Here is a 22441-nt window from a genome sequence, read left to right as displayed (position 1 = left end):
ATAATACAGGGAAATAATGAAATGATGTGGGAAATGCTGCGGTGGGTCGGGCAGCATGTGAGGGGCGAGAACCGGAGTCTCCGGGTCACGTGGGAGACCCTCCACCGTCATGTGAACCCGTTTTTACCACGGATCGGCGGCACCAGTGGGTTTGTTTCCGAAGCCCCGCCCACTGCCTGATGACGCTATTACAGATCGCGCATGCTCAGTCCTGGATGGGCCCCGTTGTTTTTTCGTCCTTTGCGGAAGCGGGTCGGCGGAGGGATCGGGATCGGGAGGGGTCTTCCCTCCTGGGGCGAGGAGCCGGGACGGATTATTCTCTGCGGGGCAACACCAACAATTTCCCTCCGGTGAGTATTGATGCCGGTCCCGAGCGGAGTGGTCTGACGTTGGGTAGTGAGTTAACTCTCCCGAACTCCAGCAGGAGAAAATCTGCAGATGATGGAATTGAGAGCAACGCGCATGAAATGCTGGAAATCAGCAGGCCACGCAGCATCTAGGAAAAGAGTACAGTTGGCGTTACGGGCCGAAACCCTTCGGCAGGACTGGAGAATAAAAGGTGGGGGTGGGGAAGGGAGAGAGAAACGCAAAGTGATCGGTGAAACCTGAAGGGGGCGGGGGGGGGGGGGAATGAACTTTCCCGAACTGGCGGCCTCGCCTCGCTTCCTTCATAGAAACTGCCGGGGTCGGTCCGGTTTGTGAGTCCTTCACACAGAACCGTCTGAGATGAGCCGCCGCTCAGCCCCTGTTGTTCTGGTCCTGTTAGCAGGATGACGTAAAACATATTTCTATATTGTTACTGACAGAGAATCGTATAATTTATGTTCCGTGTGTTATCTGAATGTACTTGCCTGTGATGCTGTTACAAGTCAGTGTTTCTCTCAGTTTATACCTTCCCGTACTTGTGCACTTGGCAACAAATTCAGTAGGACCTGAGAGAACTCAGTGAGATTTGATTAGCGATGATCATCTTGGCAGCTCGGTAGGTCGAATGTATGAGACAGTACACTGTTAAATGCAAAACCCTGAACAGTGCTGATGATCAGAGGGATCTCAGACTCCAGGTTCATCGCTCCGCTCCTGAAAGAGACTGCACAGATTGATCGGGTGGTTAAGAAGGCAAATGGCGTGGCTGTCTTTATCAGTTAATACATTGAGTTCAAAAGTCGGGAAGTTGTGTTGCAGCTTTATAAAACTAGTTAGACCACATCTGGAGTGTTTCATTCCATTCTGTTCGCCCTCATTCTCGGAAGGATGTCGGGGCTTTGGAGAGGGCCCAGAAGAGGTTTACCAGGATATTGCCTGGACTAGAGGGCATGAGCTGTAACAAGAGGTTGGATAAAATTGTGTTGTTTTCTCCAGAGCGGCGCAGGCTGGGGTGAGATTAGATAGACGTTTAGAAGATTATCAGAGCATTAGAAGCAGCGTCTCAGAAAGGCAGCGTCCATTATTAAGGAGCTACAGCACCCAGGGCAAGCCTGTTTCACAATGTTACCATCAGATGGGGAGGCACAGAAGCCTGAAGGCACACACTCAGTAATTCAGGAACAGTTTCTTCCCCTCTGCCATCCAATGGCTAAATGGACAATGAACCCTTGAACATGAGTCAGTTTTTAAATATATAATATTTCTGTTGTTTGCACGATTTTTAATTTATTCATAGAAACATAGAAAACCTACAGCACATTACATGCCCTTTGGCCAAAAAGTTGTGCTGACTTGTCCCGACCTTAGAAATGACTAAGGTTACCCATAGCCTCTAGTTTTCTAAGCTAGTTTATCTGTAGTGTCTCCAGGTATCTATCCAAAAGTCTCTTAAATACTCAATCATACCCACCTCCACCACCGTTACCGACAGCCAATTCCATGCAGTCACCACTCTCTGAGGGAAAAACTTACCCCTGACTGTAAGTCTCCTCTGTACCTACTCTCCAGCACCTTAAACCTGTGTCCTCTTGTGGCAACCATTTCAGACCTGGGAAGAAGCCTCTGACTATCCACATGATCAATGCCTGTCATCATCTTGTACACCTCTATCAGGTCACCTCTCATCCTCCATCGCTGCAAGGAGAAAAAGCCGAGTTCACTCAACCTATTCTCATAAGGCATGCTCCCCAATCCAGGCAACAGCATTATAAATCTCCCATTTCGAAGGGTTCCACATTCTTCCTGTAGTGAGGTGACCAGAATTGAGCACAGTGGGGTGTGACCAGGGTCCTATATAGCTGCAACATTACCTCTCGGCTCCTAAACTCAATCCCATGACTAATGAAGGTCAATGCACCGTACACCTTCTTAACCACTGAGTCAACCTGCATAGCAGCTTTGAATGTCCTGTGGACTCAGACCTCAAGATCCCTCTGATCCTCCATACTGCCAAGTGTCTTACCATTAATGCTATATTCTGCCATCATGTTTGACCTAACAAAATGAATCACTTCATACTTACCGGAGTTCAACTCCATCTGCCATTTCTCAGCCCAGTTTTGCATCCTATCAGTGCCCTGCTGTAACCTCTGACAGCCCTCCACACTATCCACAACACCTCCAACCTTTGTGTCATCAGCAAATTTACTAACCCATCCCTTCACTTCCTCATCCAGGTCATTTATAAAAATCATGATGAGCAAGGGTCCCAGATATATGTACACTGTAATTGATTTAGTTATTTATTTTATTTTGTTTCTTTTTGTTCTATATTATGTATTGTATTGAACTGCTGCTGCAAAGTTAAAAAATTTCATGACACAGGCCAGTGATAATAAACCTGATTCTGCTTCTGAGTCAATAGACGATATATTTTTCCTGGGGGTTGAACTGTTTAATACATTTAAGGTGTGAGGAGATGTAAGTGGCAAGTTTGTCTCTTTCCACAGAGTGGTGGGTAGCTGGAGTGCCTGGTGTGGGAGACCCCACCGGTCTTGTGATCTCATTTGCTCCTCCCATTTAACCATAGATGGGCAGCATCTGCACATCTGTTTCAGAGGCCCCGCCCTCTGGATGATGCAGCAATCTCTTTAAACATGCTCACAGTCTCCAGATGGGTGGTATTTTCCATTCTGCTCAGTGCTGAAGTGGATCATCTGCAGGATGGGAAAGTGTTCTCGCCTCCTGGGTCAGGGAGCCCGTGTCAGGAGCACTGTTTGTGGGCCAAAGGTTTCACTTTCCCATCGGTGAGCATTGAGACAGATCCCGAGCGGGGAGATCTGATGTTGGCTGTGAGTCCCGAACTGAGGGCCAATTACTCATTTATTTTCCAATTATCTGGGCTCATCAAAAATGTGTTGACTTTACTTAATCTGCATTGAATGATCCAGATTCCAGGCTGTCTAGTTCTGCAGAATTGAAATTGGAGTCCTGCCAACAGGTCATGTGAGTCTGTTTACTGCAGATATGCTTTGTGGTGTGGGTGCGCAGTCTCTGGATGAGTGGTGATGCTTCCTCCGTGTTGTGTTGAGGAATCTGATGTTGGGCACTGAGTCCCTTTAACTTCCCCCAAATCGCCTCACTTCCTGAGGCTCCTTGCATTTGTCCTTGCGCTTTATGGCTGTTGTCTCCTCCCAGATTGGGGTGGATGAGAAAGGAGAACAACACTGGGTGTGGAGATCTTTGATTTCACTGCCCGCTTTACCGAGGGACTGGGAAGTCTAGGGGGGGGGGAGAATGGTTTCTGTGATGTGCTGACCTCTATCCAAAGGTCTCTGCAGTTCCTCACAGTCACAGGCAGAGCAGTTACCATGCAAAGCGTGAAGTGTCCAGGTGGGAAACTTTCTATGGTGTGCTGATAAAAATTTGGTGAGGGTCAAAGTGAAAATGCCAAAGTTCTTGTTGCCTGTTGAAACTTTGTCATTTTAGGATGCTTTATACAGTAGCGTGTACTATTAATTCAGTATCTGTGTATTGCCGGAGAACTATCATTGATTGTCCTTGATCTCCTCTCTACCTGCTTCCATCTGCTCATTCCCTGCCATCTTGTTCAACCTCTTGTCCGGTCTCTCTCCCCCCGCACCCCCCGCCCAGCTTCAGTGATGTGCATGAACCATCTGGGTCAACTTGGTCCACCCTGTATCACACCTCTGCAAAGCTATATATCAGCAATCCTTCTTCTCACCTTTGTCTTCATTGTGAAGTATTCTTTTACACCTGTGTCCTCGCTGGGTTATTTCCAAAATGAAATTTTGTTAGCTAGAATGCCGGAGGGTCATCAGGTACCAGTTCTGTTGTGCATTGGTGTGGAGGTGCTAGTTTCTGAACTGTGACTGGCTGACATACCTTATCATATTACTGTCAGCAAAGAGTACTGGGAGAGTTGGTATTTGGGCTATAGATAGATAGATAGATAGATAGATAGATAGATACTTTATTCATCCCCATGGGGAAATTCAACTTTTTTCCAATGTCCCATACACTTGTTGTAGCAAAACTAATTACATACAATACTTAACTCAGTAAAAAAATATGATATGCATCTAAATCACTATCTCAAAAAGCATTAATAATAGCTTTTAAAAAGTTCTTAAGTCCTGGCGTTTGAATTGTAAAGCCTAATGGCATTGGGGAGTACTGACCTCTTCATCCTGTCTGAGGAGCATTGCATCGATAGTAACCTGTCGCTGAAACTGCTTCTCTGTCTCTGGATGGTGCTATGTAGAGGATGTTCAGAGTTATCCATAATTGACCGTACCCTACTCAGCGCCCTTCGCTCAGCTACCGATGTTAAACTCTCCAGTACTTTGCCCACGACAGAGCCCGCCTTCCTTACCAGCTTATTAAGACGTGAGGCGTCCCTCTTCTTAATGCTTCCTCCCCAACACGCCACCACAAAGAAGAGGGCGCTCTCCACAACTGACCTATAGAACATCTTCAGCATCTCACTACAGACATTGAATGACGCCAACCTTCTTAGGAAGTACAGTCGACTCTGTGCCTTCCTGCACAAGGCATCTGCGATCCTGTGATCTACATACCAGGCAAATTGAACTGTCAGTGTTTTGGTTTTGACTTTGGTTAGTGCTTATACAGATGGGGATGGATGGTCATCTTTCTGCAATGAAGCAGACATTTTGAGTAGCTGGATATTGGTTATGGGGAAATCCTAGATTGCACTACTCAGTGTGAGATTTGTGGATGATGTGTGAGACTATCAGGGTCGGTGAGTGGCAAATTAAGCTGCGTGACTCTGTGTGCTTTGGTCCTGGGATATCACAGCTTTTCATCCAGGTAAAATGGACCCGGGGATCAAGCTGCTTCAGCTGATGAGGTGTTGAGCGAGTATTTCTGGTCTAGGATCAGATACTGTTTTCTGGAGTTCCTTTGGAAGCAATGACTGCTAATCTGAGGAGAGGATGAGTTCCAATTCCATCCTCACAGGAAGAGGCTATGAGTAAATGGGCTGTTCCATGTTTGCAATAGTAGAAATAGACCCGTGAGTTTGGTGTTCAAAATGTGTTTCTAAATTCCACACCAGCCCCCCCCCCCCCCCCCACTGTTACCTGTCTGTCACTCGGTGGACATCAGATCAGGCAGAATCTCAAGTTGCTAGAAATCTGCACTAAAAACTGAAAATGTTTGAAGTCATTCTGACGAAACATTATTAGCCTGAATTGTAAAATTTGTTCCTCTCCCCGCAGCTGTTCCTTACCTGCTGAGCATTTCTGGTAATTCCAGTTTCTATTTATTACATTCACCCTGGAATGGCTTATATTTCCTGAAATTAACCTGGGAATGGAAATGGCTCATTCTGTGATAGTAGAACAGCAAAGAAACTGCAGCTTTCCCTATAAATTATCCTGGTACCAATTTATCTCTTATTCCTGGAAATGTGTTCAGTACATTTGTTGCTAACAAGGTTTACAGGAATAATCTCAGTAATGTTCAGCTTTATGTATGAGGAGCATTTGATAGGTCTGGACCTGTGTTCAATAGAGTTCAGAGGGATGGTGGGGGTGGTGGAGAGATGTATGGATAAGTAAACCTACCGAATGCTGAAAAGCCTGGATACCGTGGACATGGAGAGGATGTTTCCATTGGACGGAGAGTTGGTGATCTGGCAGCACAGTTTCAGAATAAAGATGCTTCCCTTTAAAACTGAAATGAGAAAAAACATTTTTGGCCAAAAGATGTTTGATCTGTGGAATTTGTTGCCATAGAGGTTGGTTGAGGCTGCCATTTGGGTATGTTTATGACAGATATTAATATATTGATTGCTAAGTAGCTTCAGGGTTACAGGAGGAAGGCAGGAATATGGTGTTGGAATGAAAATCAGCCATGATTAAATGGTGGAGCAGAGCAGGTGGATCGAATCACATAATTCTGCTCCTGACTGAATGATGGCTCTTTCTTACCCATATCGTTTAGTGACGTGTGAGGGACAATAAAAAAAATTGTTTACTGAGATCATTATATCTGTCTTCAACATTTAAATTTCAGTGAGTTTTGTTCTTAGTAACATTAAGCAGAAATGTTTGCTTCTCCTTTTTATTGTTAATCTGCTTTATTATCTCTCTGGTCAAAGTTAGACCTCTAGTGAGCGGTTTATTGGAAGAAAACCCCAAATGGAAGCAAACCACGACTGAAGACGAGGGAGCAGCAACAAGTGAACCAGCCCAAGGACTGAGAGTACCAACTGGAGAGAACCCATCTGACTCGGAGTCACATTTGATTCAGTCAGGAGAAAGTTTGGTGAGTCTCATTTACTCAGTCACTGGTACTTTAGACATTACAAACCTGTTTCCCGGGTAGGAAATATTTGGAGTGAGACTGAATGTGCCCAGACGAACCAGTTATGCCTCTGTCAGACCCATTTACAATCTCTCCAGGTCTTGTAACGTGCTTTCAGCAGCCCAGCCCTTTAAAACCACTCCCATTGTGAGGAAGTCGAATCTGGATAAAGTCACTCAGAAACCGTATAACTACAAACTTTTTACTCCAAGCACCCGGGGCTTATTCAGCTAGTCGCTCTAACAGGAACAGTCTATGACTATTCCCACCCAATCTACTAACTGACTACAGTTCCCCCTACACCACAGATATATCCATCCAGATACCCTCCACACAAGACAGGCTGGAGACAAAGTTATTTACTACATGACTGCCCCTAAAGACAAATTACAAAATAGTCATAATGGCTTACACACACAGAACAGACTGAAGCTGTCCTATCTCTATGCATGAGTGCACAAGGAGATAAGTATCTGGAAACCCTAGCTATCTGCCCTCAAGAAGAAATATGGCTCAACATGTATTAGATCATCGGTTGATCATCAGCAGTTTCATTCAGAAACCAGGCTGCTATTGTTTAACCAAGTGTTAACCCTTTTACATACATTATCATTCCCTCCTTTTGATCATTACATGATCATTAAGCAGTAACTTTTTACAGAGAAAGCAACCGAAAGCAACTTTGACATCAGCGGCTAAAAAGAGCGAACATCTGTAATTATAACAATGATATGTACAACTATTAGGCCATAATGCAATATAATGCCCCACATATTACCGAACAGGGCCTCCAAGACCACCATTTCAACCCTTCGGTGGACCTGTGTAAATCTGCCACTAATTTCTTGATGTTGCCAGTCTCCTTGGCAATGTTCTCGGAGAGGGATGTAATGTTAGTAGACTCATCAGGGATATAGGTGCAGCATTCTCTGTCAATAATAGCACAGGTTCCCCCTTTCTCAGCTAGGATAAAATCTAAAGCCATATGATTCTGTAGGACTGTTTGCTGGATTGCAATCATTTCAGGAGATATTTCAGTTACTTGGGCCTGTGTTTCTGCCAGGGCCCCTGCAGTATTGTGGCCAGCTCCTCAAGTGCTGTAGCCAAATTGATTATCTCTCATGAATTCCTGCAAGTATGGTCAGGATGCATGTTTCCCAGTCTAGGAAGTTCCGCTTGGTGGGGGCCTGAGATACCATCCCTCAGAACACTGACAGCCACAATCATCTCTGACTGAATCACAGTTCCTCACCTCACTTCCCAAGGTGTTATTTGAGAAAGCCTAGTCTGAGAGTTCCTCCTCTGGTTGAGCGGGATTACTGACATTGGAATCATAATTTCACCATGCTGCAGAATCTCATCATAAACCCCGCCCAGCCCCTAGATCAACTTCTTTGGCATAGGTGTGACAGAGAGATAGAAAGGTGTTAACATGGGGACCCTGAATGCTGGGGTGAGCCCTCTCAAAGAAGTATACACAAACACCACAGTTATGTACCCGTAACATTTTAAATGACCTATTACGGTAGCAATAGACCAGACCCGGATTCTGGTTTTGTTGTTAAAACCACTAACTTTATTAGTATCTACTTATAATATAACAACTTAAGCAAAATAATCAAAAATTAACAGTGTTATGAGTGTGCATATGTGTAAATAAAACTCCCAAACCATTGAGCTCAGGGGATACCAAGCTTAAAGTCTTGAGATGGTAAGGTATGAAAGTTCAGTTCATCCACGGAATCAATGATGAGAGAGAGATATTTGTAATCCAAGGTGACTGTCGAGAGAGGTAATTACATCAAATTCCATAAATTCCACAGTGGTAAAACAGGATAACAGTTGCCGTAGTTCTTATCCATCGTCATTCCAAATCCACATATGAATTATCATCAAAAGTAGCTTATCACAGCAGTACCGTCTTCAAAGGGAACTACCACCCAGGCAAGGGTGAACATACAGGTAGATTCCACAAGGTTCTCCCAATCCAGATCTAACACACAAAGTATTACCGACAGTGATTTCCACAGAATACCTTTCTCACAAGTGGTTACCACATAATACTCCCGAATCCAGCTAAGGGTTAACAAAAGTGGTTGCCACGGGATACTCCATCAAAATCTGCATATGGATTATACGAATTATCACCAACAGTGATTTGTCACAGGGGTACCCTCTTCAAGTGAATTACCACCCCCAGCCAAGGGTTAGCACAAGTGGTCTTCACAGGACACTGCCAAACCTAAAGATCCACTCCAGTGGATCAAACAAAGTGACAATCACACATTCGGTATATGCTGGATCAATAATCAACCGCCCCTTGTGGGCACAGGAGAGTCCAAACAGTGACCTTTGGCCACTAGGTTCTTTGTTTCGAACCTTCTATCATCTTTCTCTCCATCCGACTGTGGGTCTATGACCGTGTTTGCTTAAATAAAACAAACTGTGAGCTGTGTAGAGCAAGTGTAAACACGCTGCATTGTCAAATAGTTCCGCCCCTCCCTCTCTCTGTAAGAATCAAACAGGAGCCGAGAAAGCCGGTGACTGACGTCACTCAGGCACTCTCTCTTAAAATGACAGTCCATGGCAAGTAAACTAGGGGTTCATCACTCTCCACTAGCAACCAATAGATTTTACTTTAGTCCGAGAGAGTCCAACTACTCAGTTCCTTCAGTAACACGTTTGCAGTCTGTTTGCTGTATCGACTGAGATTGCCCTTCAATTTCACAGCCATGGGAGCGGTCAGTATCACCTGAGGTGGTCCTCTTCACCGAGGTCCAAGTTTCCCTCAATCCCATTTCTTAATTAGGACAAAAGTCCCAGGTTCTGTCGTGGGACAGTCACTCCTCTCTGCGGGGTAGTTCTCTTCCTTGTACGCCTGTTGTACCTGTGAATGTAATGCTTGGAAAATTTTGGTTAATTGGCATATATATTTCCCCATCTCTTCCCTTAGCGTTTGCATATCCAATTTTACTGGTAGACTTTCTAGGAGCAATGGTACACAAGGTCTTGGTCCCCAGGTTGGCCTCATGGCCCATCCATAAATGATTTCAGCTAGTGCCATCCCTGTTTTCCCCAATGGGGTAACCCTCATGTAGAATAGGGCTAACGGTAGGACCTCCAACCAAGTGCGTCCAGTCTCTACAAGTCCTGACGAAGGGTCTTGGCCCGTAACATCGAAAGTCCTTCTCCTTATAGATGCTGCCTGGACTGCTGTGTTCCACCAGCATTTTGTGTGTGTTGCTCCAGTCTCCAGCATTAGTTTGGCCAGTTGGGTCTTCAGAGTGCCATTGGCTCTTTCCACTATGCCAGCAGCCCGTGGGTGGTGTACACAGTAGAATTGTTGCTTGATAGCTAGTTTCTTACATACCTCTTTGTTCACTTTCAACACAAAGTGTGGGCCATTGTCAGAGCTCAGCATCTCTGGCTGGCCATACCTGGGAATTATCTCATGTAATAATACCTTCACAACAGTCATAGCAGTATTATTGGTATTTGGAATAGCTTCAATCCATCTATAATAACTAAGCAGTATCTATCGCAATGTAGTCTAGGCAATACAACAAAATCAAGTTGTAGTCCTGAAGAAGGTCCACCTGTCAAAGGAATCGTACCCGGTGTGCAGGGTACAGGTTACCACTCAGTCCCTCCTTTCCCAGATGCATACAGTTACGTATATAATCAAACAATATTGGTAAGAACTATGTTGGAACACAAACCTGTACCGCTGGGGCGATCCAAAAACCTAGGTCAGGGTCTTTCTGGCACCCCGCCTGGGACCACAGTTTGCGCTGCTGCTCAGAGGCGTTCCCCTGAAAAGTACGTACCTCCTGCATGTCTGGCAAACCCATTCTGCTTAAGTCACAGAGGGTTTCTTGACTAGAACCCGAGGGGACTACGACTAACAAGAACGATGAGTCAGCTTACATTGAGGAGGTGCAGCAGCTAACGGACTGGTGCAGAGCCAACAACCTGTCTCCTAATGTGAACAAAACAAAAGAGATGGTTGTTGACTGCAGGAGAGCACAGAGTGACCACTCCCCACTGAACATCGACGGCTCCTCGGTAAAGATTGTTAAGAGCACAAAATTTCTTGGTGTTCACCTGAAGGAGAATCTCACCTGGTCTCTCAAAACCAGCTCCATAGCAAAGAAAGCACAGCAACGTCTCTACTTTCTGCGAAGGCTGAGGAAAGTCCATCTCCCACCCCTCATCCTCATCACATTCTCCGGGGTTGTATGGAGAGCATCCCGAGAAACTGCATCACTGCCTGGTTCAGAAGTTGCACCATCTCGGATAGCAAGACCCTGCAGCGGATAGTGAGGTCAGCTGAGAGGATCATCGGGGTCTCTCTTCCCGCCACAGACATTTACATGACACGCTGCATCTGCAAAGCAAACAGCATTATGAAGGACCCCACACACCCCTCATATGAACTCTTTTCCCTCCTGCCATCTGGGAAAAGGCAGCGAAGCATTTGGACTCTCACGACTAGACTATGTAATAGTTTCTTCCCCCAAGCTATCAGACTCCTCGATACCCAGAGCCTGGACTGACACCTTACTGCCCTTGTCCTGTTTAATATTTATTGTAATGCCTGCTCTGTTTTGTGCACTTTATGCAGTCCTGGGTAAGTCTGTAGTCTAGTGTAGTTGTTTTTTTTTTCTCTCTGTGTTGTTTTTTACTTAGTTCAGTCTAGTTTTTGTACTATGTCATGCAACACCATAGTCATGAAAAACGTTGTCTCATTTTTACTATGTACTGTACCAGCAATTATGGGCAAAATGACAATAAAGTGACTTGACTTGACTTCACTTGATTGTGCTGCAATTTTCGCTGTCTTATCTGCTAAAGCATTGTCTTTGTTGACCCGGTCGGACTTGCGGGTATGGGCTGCACATTTAATAATAGTCAGAACTTGAGGTAGCCCTAGAGCGGTGAGAAAGTTGTTTCAAAGGTGGCATTACTAATGGGGTGGCCAGAGGAAGTCAGGAATACCCATGTTCCCAGAGAGCCCCGTAGTCATGTACAACTTCAAATGCATAACGGGAGTCTGTGTAAATGTTGGCACTTTTGTCTGTTGCCGGGATACAGGCACGAGTCAGAGCAAACAGCTCAGCCTTCTGGGCGGAGACAGCTGCTTCAAAAGAGACCTGCTCAACTATCTCACTGCTCGTCACTATTGCATAGCCAAAATATTATTTTCGAGCTTCCATCCTCATAAAATGTCGCCTCGGGCTTGAGGGTGTATTGTGGAATGGATGGGAGAGTCTGTCCTTCTTTCACGGTGATCCGGACAGTGGGTCAGTTGGTGCGGCCAACTTCATGGCCTGAAATTCCCCAGAGATGGGGTACAACGTCCTAGATTCGGTCAATATTAAAATAATGTCTTGCCAGATGTCCCGTCTTCACCTCAGTATCAGAGTTGGCCCGTGGCCGAGTGTTGCCAGTCTCCCTTGGTACTGGAGGCTTGATTCATCAGGGTGTAGGCAAGGAACTGTAGGCTCTTTGGCTTGAACCCAGGGCAAACCCTAACAGGAGTATGGGGAATGACCGGTCCTATCTGTCGCCAAAGGAAATCCGGAACTTCAGCCAGTAATGCACTGCCCTTTCTTCTTTTAACCTCACCAATCACCGTGACTGGGAATTTCTGTCCCTCGAGGGGTGCATAATACTGGCTTTCCTCAGTGGAGCACCCCGTAGTGTCATAGCACAGAGTCACATCAGAGTTGGCTGCTGGCAGGAGTGGTTCAAATACAGTGGAATTCAGATTAAGTGCCCACCACTGGGGGGGCGGGGGGGGCTCGGAAACAGGGGAAGCTGTTGGTTGTTCACTAGTCCCAGGGTGATACCCTCATCTGTGCATAGAATCTCGACTTCCAACGGACAGTGTAAGCCTCTCCCTGTTAGATTACACTCCCGACTGGTGGTAACTGTAAATGAAACCTCACACTGGTTCCCCTTGGAATTCCACCTGCAGTGGCTGGATACATGAATACGTACATTCCATTCATTCAAACCCAAACAGAGTGATTGTGGCGTCTGATAGCTGAAATCCCTTTTCCAGTACTATTTCCTGATCGAGAGTGGTTGTGGTTGCCCGCATATCAATCATAAATGGAACAGGAATTCCAGTAACTTGCAATATTACATTGGGCTCCTCCTGAGGGGTGGTACTCAAGGTAGGAAGCATCTTTTGTTTGTCAATTTCTAAACGGGTTGTTGTCCCCACCTGTTCCTTGATAGGTTTTTGTTCCCATTTCTGATCCCCAGATATAGCCCACTCGCGTCCTTCTTCCCGCTGAACATATTCACCTTTAATATTAGTTCCCTTCAGGGTTGATCAGGTTTCGAAAGCCGAGTCTCAATAATATGTCAAAGCTCGTCGCATTCTATTTCAGTCTTTGTCAGGCCAATCCATATTATTTGTTTTAATCATGTTGGCTAACTTAGTTGGTAAGTATTGGAACAGTAAGACATTAAACTGGGGGGACAGATTCCCATTTTTTAAGGCTTGGTCTCCTGTGAAAGGGCCCTAGCAGGCCACAAATCTCTCCCAATAGTCTGGTCCTGATTCCCCATGCTTAGGTTTGCATTCAAGTACTTGAGTGATGTTTCCAGGTTGCTAGAAAGCCCTTTCCAAGGCTTGAATGATCTGGTCTGTCTGTTCATTCTCATTATGGTTTCCCGCCTGTAACTCCTGATAGGTTTGGTATCTGAATTCAGCCTTCCATTTCCACCCCTCAACAGCTGAGAGAATCATGCAGCAGAGACCGAATAAATCTTGTGTGGTTGTGTTAAACATTTGTATAGTGCTGTGAACACACTGAGCAAACTGTGCTGGTTTTTCTTTTCTTTATGGGGCCTGGTTCATGATCATTATCATTTCTTAAGGATTCCAGGGTGCATACACAGGAATCACTGAGGGCTGTCCCTCCTCCTGCTCATGGATTGGGCAGCATTTGGATGGGCAAATGTCTTTGTGGAGCCATTAATCTGGGGTTTTATTGGATTCTTCCCTCCCTGTCTCAGAATAATCCTCAGTGTTCCCTTTCTGGATCTCAGAGTATCGAGATCTCTCCTTCCCTGCCGCTAGTGTTTTACCCGAGCACCCACCGTATCGGAGTATTGGGAGGATTGGGGTTCAGGAGCACTGGGTGCACTTGGCCTCTGGTAAGGTGGGGGGTGGGGTACGGTAGGTGCCCACTCCTCATCATTGACACTGTCCTCAAACAGGGTTGGTATGCCAGACATGGGTTCGGGATCCCTTGTTTCCCTATCACTTTGAACTTTAGATAGATAGATAGATAGATAGATAGATAGATAGATAGATAGATACTTTATTCATCCCCATGGGGAAATTCAACATTTTTTCCAATGTCCCATACACTTGTTGTAGCAAAACTAATTACATACAATACTTAACTCAGTAAAAATATGATATGCATCTAAATCACTCTCTCAAAAAGCATTAATAATAGCTTTTAAAAAGTTCTTAAGTAGTTTACTTAAATACATTAAATACAATCAACCCCGGCACTTAACATATCTTACTCCTGGCGGTTGAATTGTAAAGCCTAATGGCATTGGGGAGTATTGACCTCTTCATCCTGTCTGAGGAGCATTGCATCGATAGCAACCTGTCGCTGAAACTGCTTCTCTGTCTCTGTATGGTGCTATGTAGAGGATGTTCAGGGTTTTCCATAATTGACCGTAGCCTACTCAGCGCCCTTCGCTCAGCTACCGATGTTATACTCTCCAGTACTTTGCCCACGACAGAGCCCGCCTTCCTTACCAGCTTATTACGCTGACATTCCTGCACTTCTCTCCTATCTAGGCCAGCCTTGGATTGCTTATGTTGTTTTTCCTGCTCTCGTTTTCGGCGCCCATCCATCCATTCGCGTTCCACCTTTACCACCTCCCAGCCTTTTGGTGTTTCATCTGCAGTACATACTTATATCCCTTTTTCACATGCATTATTCCTCCAACTTGCTAATAATATACTGTTCCACTTTACGTCTGTCTTTTCCTTCCATTCCCTTTTCAACAATTTCCACTTCTTTCCACAGTTCTTTTGCCTTATCAAATTTACTGCTTGTTCTCAGGAGATAATATCCCAGGTTCCCCCACCCCCACCCCCAGTGGCCACATTTGGTTCCCCAATTTCTTATTCAGCGCTGCACTCAACATTCGCAAATCTTTTTCCTTGTCTGGAAAACTCTCACTCATATTGTGTAGAGCTGCTCCCAGCCCACTTGTATCAATCGACTGCAATTGACCCAAGTTCTCTAAGTGATTCACCCAGCTGGCACCTCCTGCCCACTTAATAAATTTACTCAGCCGGCACCACCTACTCAATTGATAAATTTGCCCGATACGGCCTCCTGCCGACTTAATAAAACTTATACCTCCTCTTATTTACCCCTCAATCATGACCCTATGAAAGAGCACCAGTCCACTGTCTCCCACACAATCACCAACATTATCAGCTCTGGGGATCTCCCATTCACTGCCACCAACCTCATAGTTCACACACCCCGAACTTCCCGTTTCTACCTCATACCCAAGATCCACAAACCTACCTGTCCAGGTAGACCCATTGTCTCAGCTTGCTCCTGCCCCACTAAACACAGTTCTGCATACCTTGACACTGTTTTATCCCTCTTTGTTCAATCCCTTCCCACCTATGTTCGTGACACTTCTCAACACTTTGAATTTTTTCAATGATTTTATGTTCCCTGGCCCCCACCACCTTATTTTCACCCTGGACGTCCAGTCCCTATATACCCCCATCCCCCACCAGGAAGGTCTCAAAGCTCTCCGCTTCTTTTCGGATTCCAGACCTAGCTAATTACCCTCTACCACCACTCTCCTCCATCTAGAGGAATTAGTTCTTACTCTTAATAATTTCTCCTTTGGCTCCTCCCACTTCTTCCAAACCAAGGGTGTAGCCATGGGCACCCATATGGGTCCCAGTTATGCCTGCCTTTTTGTTGGCTTTGTGAGGCAGTCCATGTTCCAAGTCTATACGGGTATCCATCCCCCTCTTTTCCTTCGCTACATGGACGACTGCATTGGTGCTGCCTCCTACACGCATGCTGAGCTCATTGACCTCATTAACTTTGCCTCCAACTTTCACCCTGCCCTCAAATTTACCTGGTCCATTTCCGACACCTCCCTACCCTTTCTTGATCTTTCTGTCTCCATCTCTGGAGACGGCTTATCTACTGATATAAGTAAGATATAAGTAAGTCCACTGACTCTCACAGTCACCTGGACTATTCCTCTTCCCACCCTGTCTCTTTCAAAAATGCCATCCCCTTCTTGCAATTCCTCCATCTCCACCACATCTGCTCTCCCGATGAGGCTTTTCATTCGAGGTCAAAGGAGATGTCTTCCTTTTTTAAACATTGGGGCGTCCCTTCTTCCACCTTCAACTCTGCTCTCAAACACATCTCTCTCGCTTCCCACACATCTGCCCTTAACCCATCCTCCTGCCACCCCACTCCAGATAGGGTTCCCCTTGTCCTCACCTACCACCCCACCAGCCTCTGGGTCCAACATATAATTCATTTCAATTTTCAATCTTTTTATTGATTTTCAAATAAAGAATATACAAATCAGAGGAGGAGTTTCACAAACAGATAATATAAATGACATATAAACAACAATAAAAAAAGCAGGAAGTATATAATGTCAAAATCAGATAGGTAAAATGTTATGCTCTTAGATATAAAATATAGTCAAAAAACTTTTGTCCTGCCATCGTACGTGGAGAAGTCTGCGGAGGCAGCTCAAGTGGAAGTGGTTGAACTGTGTGCTGTAGATAGTCCAGGTCTCGCTGGCATAGAGGAGGGTGGTGAGAACCACTTCTCCACGTACGATCGCAGGACAAAGTCCCAGACGCGGAGGTCCTTGAGCGGGCTAGCACCCACAGTGTCTACACCCTCCTACAGAAAGCCCAAGCCAGATGGGCTGGCCATGTCGTCAGGATTTCTGACAGTCGGCTACCAAAACAGCTGCTGTATGGTGAGCTAAGCCAGGGCAAGCGCTCAGGTGGAAGGCAGAAGAAACGTTTCAAAGACAAAGTCTCGCTCAAAGACCTCAAAATCAATCTCGGTAGCTGGAAATCGCTGGCTGTGGACCGCCCAACCTGGTGGAGCAGGACCACTAAAAGTGTGTATGCAGCAGAAATCAGACGCACCGCAGAGGCTCAGAGGAAACGCACCACGCGCAAGGCTCGAGCTACCTCCGCTTCCACTGCAGCACCTACCCTCATGTGCCCCACATGTGGGTGAGCTTTCAGGGCCCGGATTGGCCTCATCAGTCACCTCCGGATCCACAGTCACAAACCCTCCACCTGACAGAAGTCGTGGTCATCTTCGACTCCGAAGGACGAACAAAAACAACAACAACATAGTCCAAAAAAAAAACTACAACTCCTCATAGCAATCATAAAAAAAGATTGGAAATTTTATTTAATAAAATGAAAAAAAAGACTAACTAAACAAAAAAAAAAATGAGAAAGAAAAAGGAACATTGAGCAGTCCAATTGAGGATAAAAAAAAATTAAAAAAGAAAACGAAAAAAAACATCCTCCGATGCTTCGAGGATAAGGATTTTCCTAAAAGAGAACAAAGATAGATAGATAGATAAATAAATAAATAAATCGATCAATCAATCATGTGGAAGTATTGAATAAAGGGTTGCCAGACTTGTTCAAAATTAAAGGATATATCAAATGTCTGGCTTCTAATTTTCTCCAAGCTTAGGCACAACATAATGGAGGAGAGCCAATAAAAAACAGTAGGTGGATTAGATTCTTTCCAATATAGCAAGATAGCTCTCCTAGCCAGTAAAGTTGAAAAGGCTATAACACTTTGCTTGCTTCCTCTGGAATAATCCCAAAAATTACAGTAAGTGGATTAGGTTGAACATCCACATCTATAACTTTAGATAATATTCCAAACACATCCCTCCAAAAATTGTTGAAGCTTACACATGACCAAAACATACGAGTTAGAGTAGCCACTTCTGTGTTACATCTGTCACAAATAGGGCTTATATTAGGAAAAATATGCACCAATTTACCTTTGCATAAATAGGCCCTGTGTACTATCTTAAACTGAATTAAGCTGCGGCTTGCACAGATAGATGAATTATTGAATAGATAATAAATTTTACTCCATTGATTGAAAGTGAATGTTGAAGTTCTACTTCCCAGATGCGTTGAACCCTATCATTAGGTGACACGCGAGCACTCATTAACTGTTTATAAATGATAGCTATTAATCGTTTTTGAAAAGGTTTAAGCTGAAAAATAGCATGCCAAATTTAATGAGCAGGCCAGAGGGTAATTCGGTAAGAAATCACGTAAAAAATTCCTAACCTGTAAGTATCTGAAAAAATGTGTATTAGACATATCATCTTTATCCATTAACTGTGAAAAGGAGATTAAACAGTCCTGTAAAAAACAATCTAAAATAGTTTTTATTCCCTTAACTTTCCGTTAAAAAATCCTTATCCAAAGTTGATGGTTTAAAAAAGAAATTAGAATAAATATTACTAGAAAGTATAAAATAATTTAATTCAAAAAATCTAAGAAACTGAAACCAAATTTTAGAGTATGTTTAACAATAGCGTTGAGAGCTCGTCTACCTATTCTGGAGAACAAAAACGGAAGGGGAGCTCCTAATAAACAAGCTAACGAAAACCCCGTTACTGACTTTTCCTCCAACTGCAACCATGAAGGGCGAACTTGGTCATCTATATCATAAATCCAAAAAGTAATATAATGAATATCTAAAGTTTGTTAAGGCCAGTCCTCCATCTCTTCTTGGTTTTTGCAATAAAAGTTTACTCACTCTAGAGCTTTTATTATTCCAAACATAAAAAGAAATCAGAGAATCTATTTTATCAAAAAATGTTTTTTGGAATGAAGGACGGAACTGCTTGAAATATATATTAAAATGTTGGTAGAATAACCATTTTTATAACATTTATCCAACTTATCAATGACATCGACATAGGTGACCATTTAGAAAGCACCTGTTGCGTATATTCCACTAAAAGGGAGAAATTATACTTATATAGGTCTTTAAAATTTTTAGTAATTTTGATACCAAGGTAAGTGAAATGGTTTTTGGCAATATTAAAGGTATTTGATCATAATAATCAGAATAATTTTTAATGGGAAATAATTCACTTTTATGTAAATTAAGTTTATATCCAGAAAAGATACCAAATTCCGTAAATATAGATAACATAAAAGGAATAGATTTCCTAGGATTTCAAATGTAAACTAATAAATAATCTGTGTATAACAAAACCCTATGTAATTTATCCCCTCTCCTAATACCCTGCACAGAATTAGAATCCCCAAGAGCAATAGCAAGTGGTTCTAAAACCAAAATTAAATAATAAAGGACTGAGGGGATAACCCTGACGGGTACCTCTATATAATCTATAATAAGGAGACTTTTGATTATTAGTTATAACCGCAACTACCGGGGCCTGTCAAATCAATTTAATTCTGGAAATAAATCCTGGACCAAAATTAAACCTCTTCAAAACATGAAATAGAGAAGGCCACTCCACCCTATCAAAGGCTTTCTCTGCATCCAAAGATACAATACATTCAGATTCTTTGGCTGAGGGAGAATAAATGATATTGAACAATCTTCGAATATTAAAATGTGAGTACCTATTTTTTATAAATCCTGTTTGATCATTTGAGATAACATTAGGCAGGATATTCTCAAGCCTATTTGTTAGAATCTTAGAGAAAAGTTTAAAATCTGCATTCAGTAAAAAAAATAGGTCTATAGGATGCACAATCCACTGGGTCTTTTCCTTTTTTTGGAATCAATGAAATCATAGAAAGCTTTAGGAAGGTTCCCAGAGGATGTAGAATCAGTAAACGTTTGATGAAGATGTGGTATGAGCATTTCATGAAAAGTCTTTTAAAATTCTACCGTATAACCATCTTGTCCCAGAGCTTTATCTAATTGCATAAAGGATATAGCCTTGGCTATCTCCTCTTGTTAAAAAGGTGCATCTAACATATCAACATCTTGAATCAAAATTTGAGGTATGTTTAACCTTTGCAACAATCTATTCATAATAATAGTGCTATCGGAGAATTCAGATTTATAAAGATTAGAATAGAAGTCCATAAATAACTTGTTAATTTCATAAGGATCTAAAGTTTCTGTTCTATCTGGACGATGAATTTTTAGAGTCTGTCTTCTGACCATCTCGGCCTTTAACTGACCCGCTAAAACAGATTTTTCCCCATGAATATGAAATAAATTTTTAGATTTAAAAATTTGCTGTTCAATGTAAAAAGTCAGAAGCAAATCATACTGTGATTGAAGTTCGACCCTTTCTTTATATAGGTCTTCAGTAGGTTTAACTGAACACGCTTTATCTGTCTGTTTAATTTTATTAACAAACTCTGACAATTCCGCTTTGGTTTTCTTTCTCAAGGCTGCTGAATATGAGATTATCTGTCCCCTAGGAAAAGATTTCAGCATGTCCCATAGAACCAGAGTTGACATTCCTTCAGTTGTATTAAATTCAGAAAATATTGAAATTTGCTCCTTAATAAAATTAACAAAAGCTGGATCCTGAACCAATTCGGGATTCAATCTCCACTGTGAGATTTTCAAGAATCTATCGGAAAGCTTAAGGGTTAACATTAAAGGCGCATGATCTGAGAGCACAATGATGTCATACGCACATTCAACAACGGAATTTAACAGACTTGTAGCGAAGAAAAAGTAATGAATTCAAGAATACTTGTGATGAATACCTCATATGGAGCCAGTGATCATTAATGGAGAATGTGTGGAGCAGGTTAAGACCTACAAGTACCTGGGAGTACAGTTAGACGAGAAGCTAGACTGGACTGCCAACACAGATGCCTTGTGCAGGAAGGCACAGAGTCAACTGTACTTCCTAAGAAGGTTGGCGTCATTCAATGTCTGTAGTGAGATGCTGAAGATGTTCTATAGGTCAGTTGTGGAGAGCGCCCTCTTCTTTGTGGTGGCGTGTTGGGGAGGAAGCATTAAGAAGAGGGACGCCTCACGTCTTAATAAGCTGGTAAGGAAGGCGGGCTCTGTCGTGGGCAAAGTACTGGAGGGTTTAACATCGGTAGCTGAGCGAAGGGCGCTGAGTAGGCTACGGTCAATTATGGATAACTCTGAACATCCTCTACATAGCACCATCCAGAGACAGAGAAGCAGTTTCAGCGACAGGTTACTATCGATGCAATGCTCCTCAGACAGGATGAAGAGGTCAATACTCCCCAATGCCATTAGGCTTTACAATTCTACCGCCAGGACTTAAGAACTTTTTAAAAGCTATTATTAATGCTTTTTGAGATAGTGATTTAGATGCATATCATATTTTTTACTGAGTTAAGTATTGTATGTAATTAGTTTTGCTACAACAAGTGTATGGGACATTGGAAAAAAAGTTGAATTTCCCCATGGGGATGAATAAAGTATCTATCTATCTATCTATCTATCTGAATGTGTGAGAAATAGAGAAATCTTTATCATTGGGGTGTTTATATCTCCAAATATCGACGAGGGCATATTCTAATAAAAAAGAGTTAATACAAGCTGCCGCTTTATTAGGAAGCAACGGATTGGTTGATGACCTGTCAGTCGCTGGATTTAAACAACAATTAAAGTCACCACCCATGATCTATTTATATTCATTGAGATTCGGTAACTCAGAAAAAAGTTTCTTTAAAAAATCAGAATTGTCTACACTTTGTACATTAGGTGCATATACACGCACCAGAGCTACCTTTTGCTCGCATAATAAACCAGTAACAATTAAATATCTTGCAATCAAATCAGTAGTAGTATTGAGGTGTACAAAAGGGATTTTGGGGCTAAGAAATATAGAAACGCCTGTTATTTTACAATTAGATAGCGAGTGGAACAAAGGCGCTTTCCAAAAGCGGAAAAAGCTGTCCTCATCCTGTTTTCGTATATGATTTTCTTGCGCAAAAATAATATCTGCATTAAGAGTTTTTAATTTCTTATTCTTTTTACGCTTAATGGGGTGATTGACACCGTTCCAATTCCAAGATATTATATTGATTTTATTAACATCCATGTTTAAAATTGAATTTAATATATAAAAGAAATGTTACACAAGTGCAGATTAAACCAGAATGCGCGGGTATAACCAGAAGGAATGATGCATTTTCAAAAGAGAAATCCATCAAAAGAACTGCCCAATTAAGGAAAAAAATCCTACTCTAATAGACCCCGCCCACACCCGCCTTCCAAAAGATAAGAACTAAGAGACCGACAGGTTGGTCCCCTGCTAACTAATAACCCTTGACCCTGTTCTCCATCTTGCAGCTCTGTATATTAAAATAAAGCAAGGATCCCACAGGAAATAGTCATAATAAAAGGCACAAGCAGAATTCAACTACTATAATGTTATGTCTAATAGTAATAAAAACATAATCAACAACGGCCATCTTAGAATCAGCTAAAGTAGCTTAAACACATATTCAAAAAAAGAGAATAAATTTGATCAAATAATATTACAAACATTATTCTTTCTTTCGAAAAAGTAAAGTAAATGAGTATATATATAACAGACCTAAAGCTATAAGTATTGACACAAATAAAATAAATTAAAAAAATAATACACAACAGGTCCTACAGAAACCATTAGTGTACAATACTATAAA

At 42.9% G+C, this 22441-nt stretch overlaps 1 protein-coding gene across 4 annotated transcripts in view; it reads left to right on the top strand.

Annotated features, from left to right (window-relative positions):
• The first annotated feature begins 216 nt into the window (after nt 1–216).
• The window catches only part of LOC140720989 (uncharacterized), a 37708-nt gene continuing 15483 nt past the window's right edge, over nt 217–22441 (top strand). For 3 of the 4 annotated variants that reach the window (XM_073035854.1, XM_073035851.1, XM_073035852.1), the window contains exons 1-2: nt 217–350; nt 6515–6681. The gene's annotated coding sequence lies outside the window, so the exon portion shown is untranslated. The remainder of the gene's footprint in view (nt 351–6514; nt 6682–22441) is intronic. The other variant, XM_073035855.1, reaches the window with a different exon arrangement.

This window comes from Hemitrygon akajei, unplaced genomic scaffold (assembly GCF_048418815.1).
Source record: "Hemitrygon akajei unplaced genomic scaffold, sHemAka1.3 Scf000049, whole genome shotgun sequence".
NCBI classification, from domain to species: Eukaryota; Metazoa; Chordata; class Chondrichthyes; order Myliobatiformes; family Dasyatidae; genus Hemitrygon; species Hemitrygon akajei.
This window is presented reverse-complemented; position numbering and strand designations above follow the sequence as displayed.